The sequence below is a fragment of the Dermacentor variabilis genome, chromosome 1 (assembly GCF_050947875.1).
Source record: "Dermacentor variabilis isolate Ectoservices chromosome 1, ASM5094787v1, whole genome shotgun sequence".
Taxonomy (NCBI): Eukaryota; Metazoa; Arthropoda; class Arachnida; order Ixodida; family Ixodidae; genus Dermacentor; species Dermacentor variabilis.
The window spans coordinates 212,278,942-212,301,448 of record NC_134568.1 but is presented as its reverse complement, the minus strand read 5'-3'; the positions used below and the strand labels follow the sequence as shown (position 1 = coordinate 212,301,448).

Genomic DNA, 22,507 nt, shown 5'->3' with positions numbered 1-22,507 from the left:
CTGCCGGTTATTCGCAGTTCTCTAAGTGCGCCTCGCCCGGTTGGATTCGAACACGTGCAGCGGGCTGAAATAGCTGGCACGTTGTCACCCCGTACGGCCATTCCTAACAACGCTCAACCCAGGAACGAGCGCCCCCAAGAGCTGCATTCCAAATACTACAGACGACAAACTGCCGTATAGCGAGCACAGACCTTGTCGTGTCCTCCAGCTTTAGCCGCCCGGCAGGACTTCTTACGTTTATGTTCTTACGTCATATATAATTGCACACCCAAGCACTAGTCTTCGTGATTAAAGAAAATGCTTTTGGGTAATAATATTACAGCAAAAATATCTTTACGAACTGTTTCAGTAGAGAATGAACCATTGTGACATACGGAAGGGTGCTAGCCAGGCGCGTCCTGAAGGTTTCCTGGTCCTGCGAGAACGGTTTCGACCCGAATCTATACCACATCTTGGCAATCCACGCATACATACCAACTGCGACGCAGCGCCACTTTTCCCTCTATAGGCATTAAAAGCGAAGCTTTTCTTTGCGAACCTCGCAGGGCTTCCGTGACCGTGGGTGCTGCGTGGCTGTTACCTGGCCCAACAGGCCAGCCAGTCACAGCGGTTGGCGCACGCGACATCACTGCCACAGTGCGAGTCCGTGTACCACCACCAAATGGCGCTCGCCTGCGCGCATACGCGCTCAGCACATCCTCATGGAATGCGAAGGGATTCACCCTGTGAGAACCATAGGTAACGTGTACACCTTCCAGAAGCGCTTGGGTTTAAAGTGGACGGAAGCGTCAACTGGTCAGCAGCCGTTTAGAATATTCGTGTAAAAGAAGGAGAGAGACGATACGACCGCATCCGTTACGGGCATAGCTCGTAGTACAAGGTAGATTTTGAAGGGGGGGATTAAGGAGATGTATACAAAAAATGTTAGACAGAAAACATGTATGGTATACCTGATTAAATCAAGCAGGCTAGGTGACTATTTGTCACCGCCCCGTTTCGAAGGGTATGCCATTAAATCATCGTCAATCATCACCGCCGCCGTGCGGGGGAAAGAAAAGAAGAACCAGAAACCTCGGCTGCGCGCTCCCACGACATCGCGTTAGCTTCCTTACGTTGCCTGAATAAAGCCTTCGGTGTCACTTTGTGCAGACATTCAATAAGCACAAACTCGTGTCTCGACTCTTCGCGCACTCACACAAAGCTTCGCTGTATATAGATTCCAGCTCGTTGGATCGGCTGCATCTTTATTGCAAGGAACTACGATATCACCCGCAAAACAAGAGAGTTTACTTAGAGAAATTCAGAGAGGTGGGTCCGAGCTGGTACGGTCTAACCAGCTATATCTGCACTGGGGAAGGGGAAAAGGAAAGATGAATGAAGGATGACGCTGAAATGAACTGCGACGCGAGGATGGTTTCCTACAGACTGGACTGAACTGAAGGCTCTAAGAATGCCGACTGAGACGCAGTGATTGAGATTCCTACTGCGGAGAAAATTAAACGATGGGGCCTAACCTCCCAAAACTGCGCAGAGCGTTGGACAATAAACCCTGCCGACCATTAAGCCCCAACATACATTGGAGGGCTCCGGATTAATTTTGATGCTAAGGGGATCTGTAATGTGCTCCGGAAGTTCCCCATCGGAATGCCGCCACCGCGGCCGGGAACCGTGCCTGCGACTTTGTGCTCGAAGGCAGAACGCCACAGCCGCTGAGCCATCGTGGAGAGAGGACACAGGAGAACGCTCTTTAGCGAGCTGCGCCCCCCCCCCCCACATGCAGGCACAGCAGAACATCACATGCATATACAGCCATTGATATACAACCATCTACAGCTCAAAGAAAGCACGTATCGCTGACGTTCTGAATGCAGCGATGTACTACAGGATATAGGCACTGTAGGAACGTCCGTATAACGAAGATGGCATTGCTCTCCGTGCAAAGTCTAAATTGCTCATGCGAAGCTCAAGTACCGGAGAAAATACCTGGACCCAACCTGAAAATAAGGCGAATAAAAAAAATCCACACAAATCACTTCAGCGAAGACATCGATTGGACGAAACAATCGAGAGCACATGTTAGTCGAGAACCTTAACTCAACGTTAGTGAGGAAAAGCAGTATAAAAAGTGAAGCGATCAGAGGCCTTCGGGAAGCATGGAAGGGCTCCCGCGACGAGAACGTGCCAACGAACATTAAAGGCTAAGGCGTACCCGAGACTTCCGTACGGCCGGCGGCTGCACGGAACCGAAATGAAATTGATAATGAAAGCTAACGTCCAAACTGTCCTAGCGGTTGAAATGATGCTAAAACGTATATGTTTTAGCATCATTTAAACCGCTAGGACAGTTTGGACGTCACCTTTCATTATCAATTTCATTTAACGCGGAGTGAGAAAGAAGGACAGTTCACTCAAGAAACGTGTGTACATTGCAGCGAAAGGTTCAAGAAAGAATGCAGCGATAGCTTGGCCACGTAATGAGAAGTGATATAAGTACAGCAACAACAAGACAAAGAAGATAGCATACGTTACTGCGTGTCCGCCTGCGTTCGTAATTGACTTTTGTTCAGGCTCCAAAACGTACATTCGAGAATACAAAGCACTTGTTAAAAGGCTACGGATCAATTGCCCATTGCACTCCCATGTAATTACGCCTAGCAGGTCTTCCGATTAGTTCTTTCCGGTTCGCGTTTCAATTTGCGATGATGGAACATTGTATAAATCATACAGCGTGACTTGTAGCGGGCAACTGCAAATACAATGTGCTTGTAGTATACCTGTAACAGCTGAACTCGACACGAATACGACAGACGCCTTCCAAGTGATCAGGGGGAGTCCATTGTAACATTGCACGTTATTAAATACCGCGGATAGCCTACTGACACTGTGACAAGACACATGAAGCAGGAACGCCGCTCACGTTCCTGCTTCATGCGGAACGCGAGTCACGTTCAAGACAAGCCGTAACCCGGCATTCCCATTGCGGCACATGCAATAGGAGACTCGCCACAGATGGAGGCTGCAGAATTCCCTCTATAGGTACTATTATACGAAACTAAATGGCACTCCACAAACCTACTCAAGGGTGCAAAAATGAAGTGCAGTGTCTAGCTAGGTATAGTGTATTTCTAAAGACCGAAGAAACCACATCACTTGGTGTATATGGCGAGGAGGCTGACTTAGAGCTCCGCCACTAAAGAGGCCGGGACAGATGTCGGCGTGAATTTCTCGGTGTGTATGTGGTCACGCGCCGACGGCAGGACGCGTCCCTCGCAGTGAATGCAAGCGGGAAACGGATCACTTGTTGTAACTGTGCTGTTACCGCGTTTGCCTTCCTTGACGTCGCTAATTACGACTTATTTGTCTGCTCAGACATTCGTGCGAGTGCGCCAGCAAGGAGAAATCTGTCTACAAACGTGTTCCAGCCGGTGTTCCTATAGCCGGGTGTTCCACAAACACTGAAAGGATACTGCAATAAGGCTATTCGAAACAATAATAACTACGCACTACCGTATGATCAAATTCTTCAACGAGGAATATTTCGTGTACAAATTAGAGGTTAATGAAGGTGTGAACAAGGAACATCGAACAGGTGCGCGTTAGCCTCACCACCCATTACGCGTCTAACTAAAGCTTACTTACGAAGGCTACTACATGTTAGCTAAAGCAGGTAAATGGACTAATTCCCAACCTACTACAGAGCCTTCCAGCGCGGCCCATCAATTGACATGAGTCCATTGCCTCTCTGCGGCTTCAAGCAGCAGACAACTCGTGGATGGTTCTTTCGGCTCCCGAACGCAAGATAGGCGACATCCATGGGTGATAGCAAAAAGCACAGCAACGCAGATGCCAAGAAATAACGACGCAGCGTATTCACTGCACACACATATTTAGATAACGCGGCATCGAGTCAGGCAATGGTTGGGCAATATCTCACAAATGACTGAAAAACAGCGTCCCCGAGCTTCATCAAATCGAGCACATCCATGGCGCAAACACGCTCCGCTCCGTTGCCCCACTCAGCAACGGCGCTGCGGGTGAGTGAGCCGCCCTGTGCAATGTAGTGCAAGAACTCCCATGCGTCTCAAAAAACTACGTCCGTGAGTGACGAAACAGCGCACGGAGTCAAAACAACGGCATCTTGCTTACAGTAGCCCCCTTCGAAGGAGCGCAGGCGCAACGGGTGCCTAATTCGAGGACATACTTTCAAAATCACTGCTATGGACGTTCACCGCTCTCTTCGGTGACCGTGCTGTTATGCCGAAAACGCTGGTCGCGGGACGGACCCCTCACCAGGTCTAGCCATTTTGAGCTGACAAGCGCCGTGCATACAATGCGCGCTAACGATCGTGTCTGCCGCGGAAAGAGCTGAAATTTCAAACCGAACGCCGTTTGCCCTTCTCCTTGCGGGCGCCGCGCTCCAAGCCGGAGAGATGACGTATACGCGCTAGTGCGCCTACGTACAGGCGCCGACAAAAGTGGTATACTCCACGCAGCGGGAGCCGGAGCAACGGCAAACTAGAGTCACCGGAAAAAATTTCAGAGTATCGCATTCGTTCTCCCCGCGCCGCCAACGCGTTCATTGGCCCAACCGTACCACGTGACTTTGGGGCGCCATATACCTTCCAAGCGCCGGGCGGGCCGGCTGAGTTAGAGCGCAGACAGCGCAGGTTCCCTAGGTTTTTTTTGTGTTCCGATTGTCGCGCTCGCGTTTGACTGCAAGGAAATCATGTCTGGCTGTTGCGCCTTCCGATGCAGCAACCGAACCGAGTCTGGAAAGACTTTTTCTCGATTCCGACCGGGAAAAATGACCGAGTACGTCGTTCTGCGTGGTTACACAGAATCGGCCGGGAGAACTTCAAGCCTACAAAAAACACCCGCGTGTGCGAGGTATGAGTACACCTTGCTTGTGCTTTTCGGCACTGTTTTAGAAGATATTTAACCGAAGTGCACGCGGTGTTAGCGATGCTACGAAAATAGGAGTTCATTGCAGAGATCGTTCACGTCTTGCACGCTTGACGCGGGTACAAGTGTACGCCTTTGTTGCTCAACACGCGCGGTTATTCCGTGGTCGTGGCACGCGAAAGCACACTTGTCGCGCGAGAATTTCGCTTCCTCACGTGCACCAGGTACTCGCATTATTTCTCCGCGCACTTGAGCGCGCCCTCGCCTCGAGTCTCTCGACCCATATGGCACTTGTTTTTCGCCTACCGTGACGATCGCAGTCAATAAAAACATGGTCCGTGCATGTCGTGCGTCCACATAACGGCCGCTTTCTGTGCAGTTGTGTTGGCACTGATAAAAAAATATAAATGGGTTAAATGTTAGCAATCCTTGAAGCTGCGCGTTTGCGGCCACATGCGCGTTTACTTCTCAATTCAGTTATTTTAATTGTCTCACTGCGTAAACTTCCAAACCTTGTAACGTATTCTTCGTCTCTTTAGTTGGGTCTTTCAGCTTATTATTACAGCTATCTTCCATGTTTTTCTTGTTTCACATGTCTGAAACAGGGCTTCATTCAAAAAAGCCCTGGGAGCCTCCTTGGGCAGCCCAGCGTTAGGGTGACCAGCATCACACTTCTAACCATACAACGAACATTTGCAGGACCACTTTTGTGCTGAAGACTTTGAGAAGCCTAGAGTGTATGGGCATTCCACTTATCCTTTGCTCATATACATACGCATTTTGAGGTTGAAACCAACGGCCAGGTGATATTCACAACACATGCTTCAAAGTTTGAGCTTGTAAGCCGAGCACATGCAATGAACTGAAGTCAGCATACATATTATGTTTTATGATGAAATGCTACGGTTCATAGGCAAACAGTGTTGTGCTTGATCCATAACAAGAACTACAAAACAACAGAACACCCGTTAGCTTTAGTTTCACTCTGTCACTATGCATGTTACATAAACCGCTCTAAAAGCACAATAATTTTATACATCGCCCATGTAACTTAGAAAAAAAGAAGTGCTGCGTCACCAGCGGGCGTTCCTGCCTTTTTTTTTTTTTTTTTTTTTACACAGGCAGCAAATCTTGGAAGTCTAAGAAAACAGTCATAAATACGTTGAGAACAGTAGCCGCTCATGAACGCACTAGACAGCCGCGTTCATAAATCGAAATGTAGCAAACTGTTGCTCATTATCAGTGTACAGAAGTACATATACGTTGCTGTAATCACGCAAATGGCTCAATTAGCCTTACACAAGAGTTAGTGCGCAAAATGGTCATCGAAGTTGGTTTTTACACCTGCTGTGCACAGATCGTCTTACGATCACGGCCAAACACCGGTGCGCACACGGCAGTCGCAGTGTGTCGTGCGGACGAAGTCGCCCGGCAGAGTCGAGAACGCGCGGTATCGATTACAAACTAAATTAAATGTGAATCAATTATGGTGTTTTACGTGCCAAAACCACTTTCAGATTATGAGGCACGCCGTAGTGAGGGACTCGGAAATTTTGACCACCTGGGGTTCTTTAACGTGCACTTAAATCTAAGTACACGGGTGTTTTCACATTTCTCCCCCATGGAAATGCGGCCGCCGCGGCCGGAATTCGATCCCGCGACCTTGTGCTCAGCAGCCCAACACCATAGCCACTGAGCAACCACGGCGGGTGAAATAAATTGAATGTATCCGATTTAGCTTGTGAAATTATACCATGAACGTACGTACCTGCGACACGGTCAGGTGTTAGTTTCGTCCTGCTTGGAAACATTCAATAGAAGCCGGACAGTGGCTTTGGTGCTGGGCTGCTGAGCACGAGGTCGCGGGATCGAATGCCGGCCACGGTGACCTCATTTCGGTGGGGGCGAAATGCGAAAACACCCGTGTACTTAGATTTAGGTGCACGTTAAAGAACCCCAGGTGTTAGAAATTTCCGCAGTCCTCCACTACGGAGTGCCTCATAATAAGCAAGTGGTTTTGGCACGTAAAACCCTATAATTTAATTTTTTAATAGAAGCCGGTGGTGGTCCACGATGTTCATGCCCAAAAGCACAAGCTTGCCTCATTGCGACTCGAAGTGACGAAATGTTTCCTTCGTAGCTCGCTCCGCGGAAGGGGCAAAAAACGCGTGCATAAGCTCCTGATAGCAACGCTAAGCTGCTGCCCATAATCGTAGCACAGTTCCAGCAGTAAACACGATCGGCGTGCAAAACAAAAACCGGCTGCATTACTTCGCACAAAATAACATTTTGTTTTCGTTCTTAGCAACCATTATCTCCCGGCACAAAGTATTTGTACTTCACTAAACACTCAACCCGATGTGTCACCGAATATCAAGCTCTTCCAACACGGCGGCCTTCCCGCGACGCAGTCGGCTTGGAAGGTATATGGCGGTGGCCGCTCAGTGTTGCCAGTCAAATCCCGACCTTTGCGATACTCTGACGGCAAACTGCATCGCAACGCCATCTACAGGCAGCATCTGGGATCGAGACAGCCAATGGGTGCCCTTTATTATCTGCAAGCATGTCGCTTGACTCGTGTCAATGTTTCGTGCTTCAGCTCGCCAAAATGCCGAGCGACGCCGCTGCAGTAGCAATCTGCGCGGAGTATACCACTTTTGTCGGCGCCTGTACGTACATGTGTCTTTGCTGCGACGTCGCTCTTAGTGACTCGCGACTTCGAGAATTATTCAAGGCAACATCTGTGATTTGTGTAATCTGTTTCATCGACAGACGAATTAAGGTTTAGAGAAATAAAAGAAACAAACGGGATGTCTGCGTGTTCTTGTTTTACTTCGTACCGTAGATAGAGGGATGTACTTCCATTTCGTCTGCTTGTCCCCACGTCGCGCAGTCGCGCGCGCAGACATCGAAACTATGCCATTTTCTACCGTGTTCCAGCGCGCGATCATACTCTGTGATCCGCTTGTGTCTGCCTCAGTGTTCGTGTGGCACTGGCTTATACCGCTAGTCGGATGTTCTCGTGCACAGCGAGCAAAATCGTGCGCTGCACGAAACGAGACAAATAACAACAGCTCGCGCGCGACGCCGTCAGCAGAAGTGCGCCGCGCAGCAAAAAGGCGAGGGGGCGGGGGGTGGGATGAAAGCGGGGCCCGTGGCGTATGCGTCATGCGATCCTCGAGGTCCGGTATACGACAAAACGCAGGGAAGGAATTTCGCTTGCGGAAGCTAGATGGGGCAAGTGGAGAGCGTCTCTCTTGGCAGGGGCGCTCGCCTCCTGAAATCATGGGTTCGCAGCGCTGAAATGTTTATATTTCGGCTATTAATGAACCAATTTGAAAAATCCCTGCTGCTTAGCGCTCCTTAGAGGGCACGTAACAACTTCCAGCGTATAACCAAAATTTGCTATGGGGCCTGGTGAGGGGTCCTTTAAGTCAAAATATTTTCGTGCGATTCGTCACATGCAGCCATCCTTTTCAAGGGACCTCCAAGATTCTGCGACATTCTTCAGGAGCACAGCGAAAGAGATAAGAAAAAAACAATGCGCTTCGTCGTGTATGCGCAAACGTGTCATATAAATGGCCGACTCGATAAATATAAGGGCAGCACCATTGGGACTAATGTGCGACGTGATTTTCGGTTCGCTTTCGCCCATCAAAACCGACGACAGATTCAGTGGTATTTGCGGTAATTCATCGCCCCACGTGTCGAGCGGCATTACTAACAGGTTAATAGCACATTACTCCTTTTTCTCACGTACGGCGGGTCCTCCAACTAAAGTTTTTAAGTTTGAAAACTACACACCTTTGAAGCCACACACTGACATCAACGGCAGCAACTGACTGCCGTTCCCTCGTTTAAGCGAGCTCCTCGCGGTGAAAACATCGCGACAACAATTCATCCTCGGTACAAGGAGCCCGACCACCAGGCAAATTCCGATCGAAGATAGGCTGCACAAGAAATGATCGGGTTCTCTCTTTTCGTTTTCTTTTCATATTCTTCTACAAGAGCCAAGATAAAACTAAACTAAGGTCATCAAGGAAGGGTTTCACTCCAGATGAGGAGGAGAGGGATAGATTGGGGGGGGGGGGAGTATATTTAACGAGGCTTCGATCCATCCGAACGGAATGACACAGAAATAGCTCTAGTGGCCGCGTACATCAGAAACAAAAGCCTCCTTTTCCTTCGAGCCCTTCACATACACCGCCACGGAGATAACGAGATCTGCCGAGGTTCCGGCAAGCATTACGTAAAAAGGACGAACCCGATGGAAGACGCAGCACCCGTAGCGATGAGCCATCGCCAGCGGCCCTGACGGAACAATGCGATCTCTCAGAGACATGGTGTTTCAATGTAGTTAAGTACGCGGCAGCGAAAGACGGCTCGGGCTTGCGCGCGCGAACACACGTCCTACTGCAAAGTTGAACTGCAGTCGAGCGCGCATAACAGCTAGTGCTCCGTCCGCTTCCATTTTTATTGCGCCAGCCTCAAATTAGGTAGGAGAAAACGAAGCCGCCGCATAAGGGAAACAGCAACGCAACAAAGCACCCAAGCACAGAATGTCACCTCTGCGCAGAGGTACCATCCCCCCCCCCCCCCGCAGAAAAAAAGCGGAAGAAAAACCGGACCAGAAGTTGGCCTACATGAGCGCCCAGAGAGACACATTATGTATGGATGACGCCAAAAAGAGGGGACAAAAGGGACAAATCACGCATCCCCTCCCTCCTTCGCTAAAAGCAATTAGCCGCATAAAAAAAAAGGGCGCCTTCCCCATCCCCTTGGGAATGTCGTTTCCTCTCTGCGCTCCCGATAATGGCCTGCAGAACCACGCCGTTGCGAAAAACTATCGTCCCAGCTAGAAAGATAGTGGCCGAAGCATGCTGGCCCGGAAGACACGGTACAGAATAAAGCAACACAGCACTCGCCAGCGACGCTATGCCTTTGGCGCAAAACCTCTGCGTGGGCTGAACACTTACGTGCGCTGCGCATGCCCTGCGCGCCGGCAACGAATTTACATATATATATATATATATATATATATATATATATATATATATATATATATATATATATATATAATGTTTGCGAAGCGTTCGCTGCCAAACATCCAGGCTTCAACCACTGTCCAGTACGCTCAACATTTTCTTCCTGTCCCGGCAGTTACTTTCTGGCAACTCCGACTATAGTGCATGGTGCAACCCAGAGCACTTGACGTCGGTGTTACCAAAGGTAACAATGAGGCATATGATGAGCTAAATAATCATGACTGATCAAAAAACGCGAAGGTGACTGCAGTAGAAAACACTAATTAACCGTGAAATGTGCGCGGCAAGTTGTTGGCTGGACTAAGAGAACGTGTCAGTATGCTCCGTGAGCCAGTGACGACTTGCCGACGCATAAGCGCGAACAGCGCTTAATGCGGGTGATATGGCCAACTAGAATGCAGTTTCCCCTTCGCTAAATTCGTTATGAATGAGTAGTACACGCAATTGAAGCAATCTTTTCGTAACTCCAGGCATGGTTGTTTATTTTCTTATTAGCAGCCTTTAAACAGCACCTAAGATGAAGACGCGGGCACTTGTTGGCTATATATAGCATAAATCCTTGAACGGCACTTCCAAAATTTCTGAACGCGCCGCCACCTCCCTTCTCGCTTCCTCACAATCAGTGTGGACTAAAGTTGTACAATCAGTTTTAGTTTTGCGTCCAGGCTTCGGTTATTAGTTCGAGATTTACTTATACAAACTAGGCCGCAGACACCAAGGAAATTTTCGCGGGCACCCGTATTTAACTCGAGCACACAATTCGGGATTGTAGTTTCAGTTTTCTGTAGCAGCTGTAGAAAGCCGGAGTAACGTTTCAGAAAAAATGCGCTCTTGTGTACAGACTTCGTGGAAAGGTAGACGGTACAGGATATTTAACAACGGCCTTCCCTTGCTATCCCCCTCTATACTGCTCGGCCCGGAACGGCACATCAAGTTTTCAGGTCAGATTATCAGCAAGTCTGTGCCGAGAAAAATGTAGGTATATATTCCATAACAAAGGTGTGCCTTAGCGAGGCGCAATTACCACACGTGTACGAGTAAGTACATGTGCAAATCCAACAGGCGACATGTGTGCTACGAATGCTGTCGTATAGGGTCCGTTGGCGACACGGCACGAGGTCAGCAGTGATGGGTCAACAAAGAACCCTAAGGTCAGCTTCACTCAGAAAGACCAAAGCAAACAGCCACAAGTTAGGAAAAAAATATATCAAAACCAGCCCCACAATGTGGATCTCGAATGAACCTTATTAAGCACGTACTTGGCGTTGACCTTTCCTGAGTAGCAATCCAAAGATGCCCGACTCGCAAAACATTGGCGGAAACAATGTGGCTGAGTTAAAGGAATGAGAAGGGCGAGAAATACCAGAAAGAAAACGGACAGGAATTCGCACCCCAAAACTACAAAACAGAAGCCAAAAGGAAGAGACAAATGCGCCACGGGCGATAATCGATCCATTATACGCACGCTTTCTGCTCCGACGCTGGCGCCGAGTTGGTGAACCTTCGTCGACTAACGCGGCTGCATCTTGGTTCCCGATGTCGATGCCTCGGGCTTGCTTCTCACGGCCTGCGAATGAAGAAACGGGGAGAGAGAATTAGCGCGCGTGATGCAAACAATATGTTAAACGCCGCCGGTGATCGAGTAGTATCTGCAAGTATCCGAGTGTGTTAACGAGAAGCTGCTTATAAAAGCTCGGGCATGACATTTACCAACGACGTAATAAGCCTCGTTGGGGAAAGAAACTCGAGAGGCGGGAGCCATTGAAATGTAAAAAAGCTTCGTGTAGAGAGTCGGTAAAACTTGTTAGAAGCGGCGCAATTACCCGTTATATAACGGGAACAGAAAATCACAGCACTGAAGTAATGAAATGCGTACAAAACAAACAACCATGATTGTCCATTCAATACTGACTTATTCTATAGTACGGACTTCGATATCCACACGAGAGCGACATTTACGCTGCGTCCAGAGCCGAAGAGCCCGCTCAGGACTAATCGCAGATTAAAAAGCGCTGTAAGCGGTGCACCGGGCGCTTAGACCGAGAGAGGGGGGGAGAGGGAGGCACATAATTTGTGGGAATCGCTGGCATAAAACGACTTGCGACAACACCCGCCGAAATTATTCAAGATCCCTGTATACTAGCCCGTCTATCGCACACCATGTATGCCTCGAGACGTTAGGTCCCGTCAAACGTCAGTTTTATACCTTTATCCAAGACCGCAAACGAGCGGCGACTGAAACTTTAAATGTGAAACGCAGGCAATGCAAGTGACCGGCAAGTTTGGTTCAGAGGCTGACTTGTACTTACGTACATGCGTACGCACGTGCGGAGGTCGTTATAATTCGCCCGGCGTGAAGTCACACACATGGAGACGTGTCCGATATCTCTGCGTCTTAGAATTTAATCGAAAGGACAATGCATTCTCTCGTCGTTTGTTCGCACAACAGAAGCACACGGTCAAAATTTGTAACTGCGAAGCATGCCTAATTCCTTTTCAGCATCTTAAAAAGAAAAATCAGTAACAGTGATGCGCTATAACGACACTGTCTTGCAGATCATTTTGTTTTCGTACCCCTTGTTGACGATGAGTACCATTACAAATAAGAAAACAATGTAAAAATGAAACCAGACGATTGACGCATATGCACCGGACCACTGAAATTAATTGACTTGAAGTTCGTGCGTTGTTGCTATAGATAGTTGCATTCTTTGTCGGTGGGCACAATTAAATGACGGCACGCTGACACATTACAAAGTGCAAGATTAAGAAACGCGAGTGGCTTACGTGCCAAGAGCCGAAAGTCTGCTCAGGTTTTGCTGGGACATCGGCGGCTTGCGTACGCAGGCGGAACGCGCACGGCTCTCGCATTCCCTAATGTAAATATTGTCCACAGCTGTTTTCTCGAATCTGGCATGTTTCCACAAGCTCGTGTTCTATATATGCTCGTCTTTTCCCTTTGCAATTCACGCACATAATCGAAATATTCCTTCATGCAAGCTTAAAGACTAATTCTGACGTTTGTCGTGTCTCCTCCTTCCTCCCTGTATCGCCTTGTTTACCCTAGCTCACAATATTTGTTGTTTGTTCAATAATGTCGCATACTAAGAGGGCCAAGCTAGAGCTCACTCTAGTTAGGTGTTAGGAAGGATACACGGGACTGATCATGCAAATCCATAAGGTACTTTATAGACAAACACAGCGGGACCAACCAAATAAGTGTGCCGTAACGCGACAACAAATGAAACTTGCCATATACACTCAATGAATTAATTGTGAGGTTTTACGCGTCATAACCACGGTATGATTATGAGGCACGCCGTAGTGGGGGGACACCGCATTAATTCGGACCGCCCATGGGGATCTTTAACGTGCAAACCATCATACACGGGAGTTCTTTGCATTTCACTCCCATCGAAATGCGGCCGCTGCGGCTAGGACTCGATCCCGCGCCCTCGGACTTAGCAGCAGCACAACGCGGAGCTACTAGGCCACGGCGGGTACCATGCACTGTATGCTGTTATATATAGGATCGGCCTGCAGGGGTACTGCTCTGCAAAGCTATTTCAGCCCGCTGCACGTGTTTCGATCGACCCGCCGTGGAGGCGCCCTTCAGAGAACCAGCGAGGACAGCGCTAACCAACCATGAACTTACTTCAGAGAACTGCGGACTACGGCAGCAAGAAGAGTTCCCCCCCCACCACCACCCCCCCAAAAAAAAGGGTGCTTTGCGGTGCGGGGGCCCCAGGATTCGCCAGTCTGCTGACACACGTGGCGACTACAGGAGAAAGGCAGCTCTGGAATTTAGAGGCGCCGGCTGGGGTCGGGCGTGACCACCTGGCTACGGGGACGCAAGACAATGAACACCACGACGGCCGCGGTGCGAAGGTCAGCTCCGGGTGCTGCGAAGGTCGCCTGCCCTCGGAGGGGGGGGGGCAGTGAAAGTGCGTACGTGTGTGTGTGAACCCTCCTCCTCCAAAAAGGCGGGCAGTCTACGATGATGTCGAACGGAGTGTTTATAACCAGCTGTTTGTCGCTGCTACAGTGTGCTCGTCGTCGTGCTCTGTGCTCGTGTTCGTACTCGTGAGCTGTATGCTTCCTCTCGCGTGCTACATTTGGGAGCCACGCTAGACTGTGTAAATATCCCATGTTTAAAATGTAAATACTGTAAATAAACCCTGTACGCCTAGTTCCTCCCAAGTTTCTCTCTACAACCTACAACCCCTTCAACTGGTGGCAGCGGCGAGATCGTCAGACAACTCCTACAATGCACACAATAAGGTTTCGTCGGTGCGGTTTAGTCCGTCAGAATTGCGCTGTGTGAACAACCCGCAGGTACAGCACTCGACACAACGAGTCTCCTCCAAAACAAGGTGCTCGGTTCAGCCTGTTCTCCTGCGCGTACGCTGTCCTCGGCCTCGCGGAAAGTGCACACCCGTGCAATTCTTACAGGACAATTTCTCGCCCTCTAACACTCGTGGCCAAAGGAGCTCCTCGCGAAAGGCGAAGGGAGATTATCACATTACCGTGCTCGAAAATCGACATAAGGGACTAGAACTACAAACTCTGGCCGAAACTACAGCCTTCGTCACTCGGAATGCAGCATCGTCGCTGCAAGCACTGTTTCACAACGAGGCACAGTGATTGTCAAAGGTCAGCGGGCCGTAAATTAGCCTTATTATTATTATTATTATTATTATTATTATTATTATTATTATTACTTGCTTTAAAAACATATATACATTTGACAGGAAAGGGAAAGCAAAGAGCAGGCTCGCATCTGCCACCGGAAGGGGCACAACGACTGCCTACTCTTCAGAAAGGACGGGAGAGAAACGTAGAAATGGAAGATAGGAAGGAGAGGAGGAAAGAGCAAGATGACAAATGTCAAATAAAATAGAACACCAAGTATACAGGTCACACACAGTAGGGCCGGTAAACTGCAGGGGTCCTGCTACTACAGAATGTCGAAATAAAATAATAAAATAAAAGAATAGTGTGAGCGTTTTCGTAACACCTGGACTATGGGGCGCGTAGAAGTGGACGAACTGCAAACGCGGGGTGAAAGCGCGACGCGATGGAATCCTGTGCATTCTGCAGTCATTATAAACACGTCCGGCCCGCTCTATACGACAGTGATCAAGTTCTCCGTAATGCGCACAAACTCGCAAGGCGAAGGCTGAACATGCGCTTATTAAATGTTCCTCTGCGCGTGCTTCAGCTACCATTCGACGCTCGGCGGCCTAGGTCGGTGTGAGCTTTTAAAAAGGTGGCACAACGATTAAAACACCGATGGCGGCTAGCGTACTACGACGACCGCCTCGATACATGGCCACTATGTGCGTTAATGACCATTAAGGTGCCCCCGTCAACACGCAAGAAAAGCCCAAACATCGGCCGGGCAGCGTAGTATACTGAAAATCTAGCAGGCCTAAGCAACGGCAGTTGAACGCGATTGGCTGAAACAGCGACGCTCTGACGTCACACCGAGAGGATCATTGCCTTTTCGTGTCGCCAACGGTATGTTAGGTTGGTCAGGTTAGCGTAAAAGGCGTTAGGCGGCGCGGCGTACTCTCACAGCGGTTCGTGTCGAGCATCGCCAGTGGAGTTTCAGCCAATCGCGTTCAACCGCGGCTGCTAAAGCGCTCTACCCTCTAGATCTTCAATATAGATCCCCATGAGCAGTTACGTTCCAAAGTTTCAAATACCGCATCGAATGTAGGTGCTGTTAGCAAATTCGAATACTTTTCGAATGCTTCATATCCTGAGATTCCCAACAATCGAAACAAGCCACAGTGGCTTGTTTCGACAGGTTAGGTTACGCAAGTAGAACATGGCAAGTCATTTCTGGGGAAGCCCGCAAGGGTGAGGGAGGCTCACGAAAGGGAAAATAGTCATCCACCCTTGGTAGCTTCGTGCCGCAATCGGGCGGATGAAAAGTCACGTGACTAGAGCGCGCGTCGCCTATAGGCAACACCCTCTAGAGATTTCTATAGGGCGCCAGACTTTTCCTGCTAACCGTGTCATCGGGCGAGGAGGATAGGGCGCGCGGAGAGCCTTTCCTCCTCTCTGGCTTGGGCGATCCGGCGCGGCGCTGCTTGAAAATAGAGAGTTTTAGCCCAGCGGGTTTACGGCCAGCGGAGCGGAGCGGGCGAGCGGAGACACGACTGCGCATGCGCACAACGCTGAGGCGGCCAGCGGTTTTACGGAGCAGCGTTTACGCCCGCTGGAAAGCACTCCCCAGCGGAGCGTATGGGGAACCAGCGCTGGATAGGCGGCGCGTCGAAAAGAGTGCGTTGCACGCCGCCCTGGCGACGAAACGCGGCATATTCCAGCCTCCCGACCAGACGACACACACGTGCGCGGCCGTATTATAGTTCGTGTGTTTCCGTTTTCGCGCCGCTTCGAGTGAACAGTTTTCGTAAAGAAGCTAGCGCCATCAAGTGAAAAATGACGAAAGAAGCTTTTTTAAGCTTTATATGTTTCTCACAGTGTGTCGCGGCGAGCACGTGCGTTTCTTTAACGGTGGCGCCGTATGCACTTGCTATGCTTGCGTGGCAGCCTGCCTCGCAAATCTAGCAGCTACGGCTCCGGTTGTGCTGCGCTATGGTTTCGGAAGTATTAGTTGGCCTGAAGACATTCCATATTTCTCTGGCTAGACATAAAAAATTCTAATGTTACTTCGCCACAGCAGTCAATGGAGAAGAAAGCTTTATCGCATCAGCTGACTCGCGCAAGCAAAGGTTTGAGTGCTCCGTTGCTGGATCCGTAACAACGCTGGCTAAATTTAGCACTAATTACATAAATTTACCGGATGCATCTCAGCACCGAGTCCTCATCCGCATGCGCATGTTTAAAAACATAGGCGGCTTAGTCGCTCGTGCGCCGGCAGTGCGCGCACACAACTCGTATTACAAGGCAGCTTCCCTCCCATACATAATTCTTGGCAACGAATGAATAATATTTACCTTTCGTATCGTTCGCTTGGTGCGGTGGCGTTGTAAGGGGCTTGGCGGTGGTATTGCGAACAAAAATGGTTGGTACATATGCCGGATGGTGCATATGCTTATTGCTAATTTTGTTTCCGACGAAATGCCGACTGCAGATTCTGCTGTTTGGTACTGTCTGCCACGGCTGACCGTCTTCACTATCGAATAGACCAAGCACACACGCGAAATTCGATATAGAAACCAGCCCGACACCGCTTGACAGGGCGAAAAGACGGGAACTTACTCTGCTCGCCTGACTGCTGGGATCCAACGCCGCCTCTATTCTTGTTCGTAGGGTTTAGATGGAAAGACGCAGAAGGATACATCCTCCCTCATCCCGACGTTGTTGTGGCACTTGTATACGCAACAGTATCGTCGGCGTCCTTTTGTTTTCCTTCGACTTTCAGGGCACGCAACGCCACTACCAGTAGCAATTTTCGTCCGCGGGAGCGGCTGCATTGTGCACGTTCTGAGCGCCAGGGCGGCGCTGCAGGCGTCATGAAAACTCCAGCGCTGGTTCCCCATACGCAGCGCGCGAGCGTGCGTAAGCGCGCGCGGGCGTGTATGGGAAATGGAAGATGGCAGCCGCGAACATGAACGCCGGCAGTTCTGCATCGACGACGGCGACTGCGGCGCTGACCCGTACATTAGTACTCAGTATATTATTAACAAATAATGTACTGAGAACACGTAATATGTCTTTATTCAGCATTTCTTGCATTATAAAAGCAAGCGTAATTCAAATTCATTTCTCAGTAACTCCTATTCGGACCACTAGGTGGGGAAGCAGAGCGCCCCGCTCTCTCCGCTCGAGCGGGTGAGTGATCCGCCGGGCTAAAATTCTTTTTTCGCGAGCCGCTCCGCTGGCGCAACGGTGGAGACCGCGAGCGGAGCGAAACGTAAACCCGCTGAGCTAAAACTCTCTAGTATTGCTGTCGCGTGCTGCGGAACGATTTCGAGATGTTTTAGATGGTACTTTGTGAAATTTACGCCATATCCGTTCATATAAGGTAGTCAGGGAAGCCTTTCGGTGCATCGGTAACTACAGTAGGCGGAAATATCTCTTGGGGGCGCAAACATGTGACGCGTTTTATCAGCCGCGGTGTACGCACATTATCAGTCGCGGTGTGTATGTGTTGTGAACTATTTTGCTTATATCGGTTTTAATTCAACAAAGAAAACCGGTATCTCTGTGTTAGCAGCATGTAATGGTAAATCTGCTCAATATCTGATCACTTGGCGTAGGGTGTAAAACATAAAGCACCAGAGCGCATGCTCGTGCACGGCCAACCTAAGGCAACCACGAAACATCTAAGCGGCAGGCGCTATCAAATATTTGTGATGCACCGGCATCGTACTCGCGCATTTCAAGTCTAGTAGGCTTCAAATTACCATATGTCTACGCTAGCCTTCCTGCATGAGGCCGATGGCGCTGCTCAAAACAGCGATCACTGCGGTTGGTCAACCAGCACGGTACATATGTAAGCTGTGCGCTTCGGCATTGCCTTTTTGGCCTGCATACAGCCATAATATATGAGAGATTGCAAAAAGGGAATGCGATGCCTATTTTTGAGGACAAAATTTCCGTAATACGTGTGAGTGCGTCGTAGAGAACGGAACGAACACAACCGAAAAAAAAATTCGGTTATCATCCTCTTTCTCGAAAAAGCAAGCGAAAACGGGCTAACGCCGCAATAGGGCCTCGCATAGTTACGCCGCACAACGTTTATAAATATATAACCGCTGATGCGGTATGCTTGGACCATGCGGTGTATAGAACAAATATACATGTAATCCAGCACCTACCACTGCTTAGGACGCTCGCGCAGTTCGTAAACAGTCCCTTTGCTGGACAAGCGTAATTCAGACTGTAAGGTATGTTGCTATTACTTGCCAAAACTATTTTATTCAGGGGCGGAAACCTCATCCATCGAACCGAGTAGTCACGAAATGTAACCTGCAGCGAACAGTTTGAACGCTTCTCAATGTATAACATCACAGCTCCTATCGTAGCAGAACGGTACCCACGCTCACGCTGTTACGATCGTCGCGTATGTTTCATGGCTCCTAAACCGCAGCTTAGAAATAGAGGATAATACTGCAATGAGGTCACATTAGTGATTGGAACATTCAGATATACACAATTGATCTCCGAGGCTGATTGTAGACTCGAATATGCGCGCACACATCACGCTGCGTGTTCCGTACAGCTCAACGCCAGCAGAAATTCCGGCCATGACGCCTTAAACCACTTCAGCACGTCTCACAGAACCGTTTACCACGTAGAAGACGCACGTCATACTAAACAGACCCCACGACCGCGAAAACAAACGCCAGAACCTACCGCGGAGCGTATACCTGCCATGCAAAACACCGCTTTCACCCAAGCCAGTATGGCGCTGCTCATAGGCGGCGCCACTGCGTTCACAATATTAAAGCCCCTGAAACTTCGTAAAGTAGTGCCACTCTCCTCCTCCGCCTTCACTCCTCCTTGTTTCTCCTCTCTTTGACGCTCCCTCCTCGACCATGGCGCCGCCTACGATGCTCGAGCGCAGCAGACGACCTTTCGCAGAGTGAATGCACGCATAGCAAGGCAGTGCTCTTTAGGCGTTCACGTTGGCTTTCCAGCTCCGCGTAACTTCGTGTACAGCATAGAATTTCTAGTCGGATGCTTGTACAAATTCGGTAACGGCAGCTTTTGTTTCAATTTTTGATAACTATTTCTTAAAAAAGTATCTGAAGGAGTGTTAACGCTGTGCGTTGACCACTGCAAATGTATCGCGTGCCCTACAATTAGGTACGCAACATTTGTCAAGGGCGTGTCGCAAGATCTTGTTGCGAATGGTTGTAAATAACACGTTTACCATCGAATGACAACCTCTTGGCTTCCAGCAAGCCCTCAGCTTAAAGAATCCGCGCCGCCCTTACCATGTGAATTCGCGGCGCGTATGAGCTATGACCTACAAAGGCTGATGGAAATCACTGCTCTGGAGGTTCGAAAGTGTATTACAAGCTACAGTGCCGCCAACGTGCGTGCTTGCCAATCTAAGCGCGCGCAAAGCCTCAGAGGTGGGCACTGGTGCTATTGTGTTTCTCGTGTCTCAACGCCGACAGAAATACCGCGGCCGATCATCGAGTCGGGACTGTGCGTACACAACAAAATGAGTTTTTAGCATTCGTGCGCGAAGCGGGAGCGCGATAACAATGCTTGACTCAATCTCAAACAAGACCACTGTGGCCTTCAGTAATTTTTTTCAGGGTAATGACTTATCACGAATAACACTTCATCGTGCGTTGGTTCGTCCGTTCACTAAGTGACGTACTTGTCGCGAACCGAGTTGCACTGAGGTGCATGCATTCAGGACGGTTGCACTCACTTCGAAGTAACATTTGCGAGACATGACTTTATTAGTGAAGTCATGATCGCGCAAAGAATCTCCCCGCCATGACGCGGCCGAAATTGAGGCAAGTGAAATGATGTTTTATCCATAGGTTAAAATGATATGAAACGACATTCGAGTTGCAAGTTAACAGTTTATTTTCACATAGATGCATTACAGATTTGCCTTTGCAGTCACAAGTCCGTGTGCACCATTTATTGTCTCATTGCGTAAATAAACGCACCAGCCTAAGAGTCCTACAGCAAGCGCGTCTCAATTAGGCATAATGACTGTTGAAACTAATAGTGGCATAGACGAGCAAGCGAACGACTATATGAGCGCGCGAACTAAACGAGCGAGCAAACGACTAAACGAGCGTGCGAACGAACGCGCTAACGTCTAAGCACGAACGGCGACTAAACCAGCCAGGGAACGGGCGGGCGACCGCACGTTTTCTTTGCGAGGGCTCCACCGCCGCATCTTAAGCTTCGCACACTTTAAAGCTCACGCGAATTAGCACATACGTCTCAATTACCTATGATGCGGTCGCTCGACGACGAACGCACCGCGTAACACGGTTTCGGGAGAGCACGCACGCTTTTCATCGGTGCCTCTGTATCGCAAATCCACCGGGCGACCGCCAACGAGGAACACGAACAAATCTGGCAAACAAAGCTAGTCTATCTAAAGAAGGCTAGTAAGTAACCACAAAAGGCAGAGAGTTGCTCTCCTGAGGCGCTTTCATGATCGAGACTGAAATTTTATCAAAAGGACTGCGCTGAATCTTTAATAATTTCGTAATCACGTTATCGCACGCAACCTCGCGTGCCCGCGAACTCAAGCCGGTTGGCGTTCAAAACGATTAAGCGCACCAAATATTACTAACACGACCACGTAGTGCGCACATAAGCAAAGCAGACGTTGCGTAAAAATCACGTTAAAGCGTGCGTACAAATGACAACATGCACAGTGAACTGTGCAATATCTACTACGTTATTGCCCGTAGCACAATACGCAAGCCTGGCACATACAATACTGTGAGAGAGCCACAACTTACATCACATAGTCGCGCGGAGGAAGTAGGTCGGAAGTTCTCCCTCCCGATTCGGTGAAGCCATGTCTTCCTTCTTAACGCGTTGCGCTTACCGGAAGGTATCGCGAACATATTCTTGCCTTTGCTAAAGCTATATTGGCATCCAAACGCGCAGCAGGTCATGGTAACAGAAAATGACGTGAAGCGACGTCGCACTTGCCACAAAACATCCTTCGAGGCGTTCACAAGATCAAAACAACACAGAATAGGAACGGAAGGAATGCCGCCAACAAGCGCCGCTTCTCGAGCAAAGATGGCACTGAAGCGCGACTGTAAACAAACGAAGCCGGCGCAAGGGGCCACGTGATGCCATTAGGCCAATAGCGACGCGGCGTCGGCTTCGGCCAGAGCGCCGGAGGAGGAGGCGGCGTTCTTCAAAGCGTAGCACTACTTTACGAAGTTTAAGGGGCTTTACACAATATGGCGGCGCCTACGAAAAAACGGTCTATACGTGGTCGACTTTCGCTCGGACGCGCCATTGGGGACATGATGGGTTTGGTTAAAACTATTTATGCGCGCTGCTCATGCGTTCACTTCGGAATAAATAAGACACGGCGGCGCAGCGTTATAGTGTACGTAACAGTGGCGCCGTATCTGTAGCGGCTGTTCCATTTAGAGAAAAATATGTCTTTTGTCGTTGCGCCTCTGCTGCAGATGACGCGTATTTCCAGTTTACCCTTGACAGTATACACGCACAGCTGCCATCTGGCCTACGAAGCTGCATTGCTTTAGTTTATTTTGCTAATGCACGACCACGCATGCTACGTAAGTCCTCTCCGTCTGCGAGAAAACTGCTTTGTGTGCGTTCTTATAAGGCTGCGTGTAGTGTAGTATAATCGCAATAACCTGGTGACGTTATGAATACCAGGATAATAACATGCCTCACTATTATTTTTTTAATGTCATCGTTATTCAAAAACTATTCAAAATTCTACTCGCTTCCATGCAGCAGTATTAGATTCGCCTTCGGTTTCAAAAATGCCAGACGGTCCGGCAAATACCAGGGGGGACCCAAAACTCCGGACTGGCTTCATGACGTTCTTCGAAACTGCAACCGGCTGGGTGGAGGTAGGTGGACACTTCACAAGTCAGTAGCCA

General features: G+C 49.3%; 1 protein-coding gene and 1 long non-coding RNA gene across 6 annotated transcripts in view; one reads left to right on the top strand and one right to left on the bottom strand.

Moving 5' to 3' along the window:
- Positions 1-22,507, bottom strand: part of MYPT-75D (Myosin phosphatase targeting subunit 75D) — a 426,156-nt gene that overhangs the window by 214,571 nt on the left and 189,078 nt on the right. For all 3 annotated transcript variants that reach the window (XM_075704069.1, XM_075704067.1, XM_075704076.1), the window contains one exon: positions 11,413-11,514. The gene's annotated coding sequence lies outside the window, so the exon portion shown is untranslated. The remainder of the gene's footprint in view (positions 1-11,412; positions 11,515-22,507) is intronic.
- Positions 4,668-22,507, top strand: part of LOC142592596 (uncharacterized) — a 112,881-nt gene continuing 95,041 nt past the window's right edge. For 2 of the 3 annotated variants that reach the window (XR_012830729.1, XR_012830735.1), the window contains exons 1-2: positions 4,668-4,887; positions 22,359-22,477. This is a non-coding gene — a long non-coding RNA (uncharacterized LOC142592596). The remainder of the gene's footprint in view (positions 4,888-22,358; positions 22,478-22,507) is intronic. The other variant, XR_012830737.1, reaches the window with a different exon arrangement.